The sequence below is a fragment of the Octodon degus genome, unplaced genomic scaffold (assembly GCF_000260255.1).
Source record: "Octodon degus isolate 3935 unplaced genomic scaffold, OctDeg1.0 scaffold00143, whole genome shotgun sequence".
NCBI classification, from domain to species: domain Eukaryota; kingdom Metazoa; phylum Chordata; class Mammalia; order Rodentia; family Octodontidae; genus Octodon; species Octodon degus.
In genome coordinates, this window is record NW_004524719.1 from 5,015,574 (window position 1) to 5,020,433 (window position 4,860).

A 4,860-nucleotide genomic window follows, 5' to 3' on the forward strand; every position below is an offset into this window, starting at 1 on the left:
AGCAAACCCTGAAATAGATTTTGTAGACCACAGAAAGTAAAAAGTACTGAAGAATGAAACATGGAAGGATTTTGTAGTATGTGGGTCGTGCTTAAAAATAGAACATAAAAATCAAATTGCCGCAAAGCACACTATATATATAACAATGCTTTATAAATATCTTGAATCCAGATGAGCATCAGAAGCCTTCTGGTAATACTAGTTTGTCTCTTCAAAAACTGCATTTTCAGTTGGACTTCACAGACTGTCCAGGGACCCTTTAAATGTGCAGTGTGGACGAAGTCGTGCAGTACACAGCAGAGCTGGAGCCAGCGGCACCCACTTATGCCTGGGGGTCCTCTTTCATCACACTGAACTAAGACAATCTCTCTTGGCCTTTTAGTACATCATTCCTTACTGTGTTTTACATTGTGGGTTACACACAAAATCTCTCCCTCCATTCATTCATTCTCATTTTCCTCTATCCTTTTTGCTAAACACTAAGACATCAATCAATCATTCAATCAATCAATCAGTATTGGTAAGTTGCCCTGACTGCCCTGACTGTCCTGACACTGTGGGTTCTTCCACCTCACTCTTGAGAACAGCTAGATTCCAAGCATACCACCATATCTGCTTGAAGAAGGTTTGTGTCGGAGTCAGTGAAATAGCTCAGCAGAATAAGCTCTTGCTTTGCCAAGCGCAGGTACAAGGGTTGGATCCCTGGTCCTGCATGCATGCTGGCCTCGCCCCCTGGGCACCTGAGCCTGTGACCAAGTCTGGGTAATCCCAGCGTTGGGGAACCTGGAAACAGGAGATCACTAGGACTCTGAGCTGTGTTGTGAGATGCTGTACCAAATACATAAATGAAAAAAAAAATAGTTTGTGCATTGGAACCGAGTGCTCGATTTGCCTCATTTCAACTTGATTCTTGTGTGTGCATGGGTGAGAGACAGAGGTGGGCACAACTGTTGGATGAGGACGGCTGTGTGAGAGCACGCTCTTCCTAGAAGCGTGAAGAAGGCCAAGCGGTTACTGACCTTGAAATAAAGGATCCTTAAAGTGTAAACCCTGAAGCAATGATTCTTGTTCAGAGTGTTACATGTGAATTGAAAACACGCATTTCAGTAGTAATGTACATGGGAAGATAGCACACAAATCTCAGCGAGAGTAATTTTGTTCTCTTAGATTTTAAAGCAGACCATAGGCCAGTCCTCTTAAAGTACTTTTGATATGTATCCTGAAATATACCTAGAAAATAGAACCTGTTCGTTGCTTCAAAGACCTAACATGACATCTGTACAGGGGTGTATGCTTGTAATCCCAGCACTGGAGATACAGAAGCAAAAGGATTGCCAGGAGTTGGAAACATAGTGAGTTTAAGGCCAGCCAGCACTACAAAGTGAAGCCCCCATCTCAAGCAAGTAAACAAACACACCTACGATGTTGCTGATTATTTAATTTAAGTAGTATGTGTATATTTTGCCAGCTGGGGTGAATAAGATGGGTATATTGAGAGAAGAGATTGGCTTCCAGGCAATGAACATCTGCTTCTAGAAACAGGGAAGTGTAAGAACTCTGGTTGGCCCCTTGTGGTAGCTGAGACTGATGTAGACGCTGACAATTGGTCAAGATGTGTGTATCTGTAGAATATATCTCTCCAGCTAATTGGTTGTTCTATTAGAGTACATCATTAATAAATGCTTAAATTTTGGCAAGAAATCTCATTATTATCATTTGTCTTTGCTAGTGTAGTAGAGATGCTAGTAAACTCTGAAGCCAAGTAAGATTAATAACAATTATAAAGGAAATTGGTCCTCATTGTTTAAGGATGATGAAGTCATTTTTAGAATAATAGTGAAGAAAGAACTTTGCCAGGTTTCTGGGCAAAAAAATAATATTCAATAATTTTTCTAAAAAAAAATGAAAGAAAGGGCCAGCCAAAAAGCTCAGTGGATTAAAGCACCTGCAAGCAGGCACAGGGACTAGAGGTTCGATCCCTGGGTCTGCCATGCTGGCCCCGCCGCCCCTGCCCCCTGGGCACACTAAAACAGCAATTGAGAAGGCATGGTGCCATGTACCTGTAATCTCAACTATTGGGAGGCTGTAGGGATCCTACAAGTCCAGGTGGATCACTATAAGTCCAACCTAGTAGAGAGACCCTGAACGACCTGTAGACCCTTCCCCCCACCAAAAAAAAAAAAATCTACTTAAAAGCAACAGTCAAAGAATAGAGATGAAATTGAGATTCCATTTGAATTACAATAAAACTAGAAAAGATCTGGAAACACATTCAACAAATATGTACAAAAATATGAAATGCATATCAAAAAATAACAAATTTTAAACAAAAAAGTATAAATCTTTTTAGTAAGATTTAGATCTTAAAAGAGCCATGTTTCCTATTGGGAGCTTTTACAAACTTAGGTTTTTTATTTTACTTATGTTTTGGTCTGACATGTGATGAGTTGAGGTTAAAATATACAGAGGCGAGGAAGGTATCAAGAATAGCCACTAAATCTTATATTTGTACCCAGGGAACACAGCCCCTGACAAGGGAAGAACTTGCGTGTTGCTTCACTTTCTTTTGTCCTTTGGCCATAAGACTTCACAGCTCTTCCAACAGGATTATCTTGTAATGAGACACATGAAGATTCCAAAATATGCAGTCTACAGGAGGCACTATCTGAAATATCTATGGAAGAATTGGTGCTCCCTGTAGAAAACAGTGCCATTTATTAAAAATGACACTGCTGCATAGAAGATCTGGATTTGCTTCCCCACCCCCATAGTAATAATAAATAAGCGGCCACTGAGATAGGACAGCTGGCTGAGTGCCTGCTTAGGCAAGCACAGGTACCAGGGTTCAATCCCCGGGCACTACCCTCTGAGCTGCCCACTGAGACTGGGCTTTGTGGGCATACGCCTGTAATCCCAGGGCTGGGGAGGCTGAAAACAGAAGGGGCACTATGCGTCCGAGCTGCATAGTGAGATCCTATACCAAATACAGAAATAAGAAGGTTTTAGTTAACCCATTTAAACAGTCAGAAAGTGCATTCTAAGAACTGCAATCTCTGTGAAAAGAGAATTAAACCCTTGAACTCACTGCACATTCTATATGTTCATAAACTGAAGGTGTGAAAGATAGTTATAAAACTTCTAAGAATTCCATGAAAATTCACTTGGTAGATACAGGAAATTATGCGATCATCTATCTTACTGCCATTTATATATTAGTATGATGACAATGGAGGCAACAAAACACAGCTCAATAAAAATCTACTAGAAGTCTCTAACGCAGTGTTTCTATGTGGAAGTCATTATCCATAAATCCTCTTACCAGCATGAAATTAGTTCACTAAATTTCCATATTTTGCATATTGGGATGCTGAAGCATGGAAGATTTATATAACTTTCTAATATGCAGCAGAGCCCAGGTCAAGCCTGTGCTGTCTGGCTAGTGTTTTGATGATGTCCTGTCATTGTGCATAGCAGCATGTGCTACAAAGCATACACGCGGCATCCATCCTTGGTGGAGATCTAATGAGCTTACAAATTTAAGGACATAACATTGAAAGAAATAGACACATGTTAAAATTAATAAAGCCAGGGAATCACAAGCTCAACTGAAAATAGCAATTGCCTCAAGAGTGAGGAATGCTGAAATATAAGCCATTGGCGGCTATCAGTACTTCTGTGTTATTCTAATTTTATCCATCACATTGGTTTTCTTTGGGCCTTTATTCAGATAGTTAAGGTATGTCTTCAAATTTGTATATTGTCTGGTCAATATTTGATGAAAAATTGAAAAATCAAATGTACATAAACATGAGTTTCAAAATTGCACACTCAGGCAAGGAAGAAGACTGCATTCCTGGGTAGCTGCCCACTCAGTTCAAATGTATGTCTCCTTTTTTGGGTCAGATGCAGAAATCATACTGTATGAAAAGGGCAAATAATTTGATGAGATATTGAAAACAAATTTCCTAGTAGTAGGCATGTCTTCCTCCTCTCTAAAACTATTATAAGGTTAGAGACTAGGGGAATTTGAAAGCAAAAAATGTTAATATTATCTCTATAAAATATAGGTTGCATATCAGCGCATGTGCTTGAAATATAAATATATTTTTATAATTATTTCATCGCAGTCTGAATAAATGACTTTATCTAAAAGGTGCCAGGGGTAAAGGAAAAAAAAGTTCTTTCTTTAGAAATGTTGGGATCTGCTATTAACCTTATTCCACTTAAATGCTAATCTATGTATCCATGTTAGGGATTATATAGACATACACACATCTCATGGGCATGTGGTAGGAAAGGATCATTCTTAATCTTTAATAAATTAAAATTCTGATCCAATAACTATGAATAACTGAATATAAATGTATATTTAAAAAGACCTAATGATTTTAGTAAGGAGTAAAAGGAAGCTGGACAAATAAATATGGATACAAGAAAATACATGATTTCAGGGTAAGTTATTTGGGTTATATCTTGAATGCATGAAGTAATGATTTTAACTATCCCATGCCAAGGGATTTTCAGGATATGGAAATAGGTTCACCCAGGCAAAGCAAAGCAACAGGAGACATTTCTGTGGAAGCTTATTTGAAGAAGTAAGAAGTTGTAAATGGTTCACATTGAAGTTGTGTGTTTATACTTTCATTCACGTCTCTATCCGTTTAACAAGCATTTCATTGACTACCCAAACATTCTAATGAGATATGGGTATTGTTTTTTCAATCTGTTCATAGAGCTCATTCAAAAATGTACTTACAAATCTACTTACAGAATCTACAATTCTGCAGGATAAAGCAAACTGCAAATAATATGATTTTCATGGTTGCAGGAATCCAAGTAAAATTGGCCAGTTTTACAATG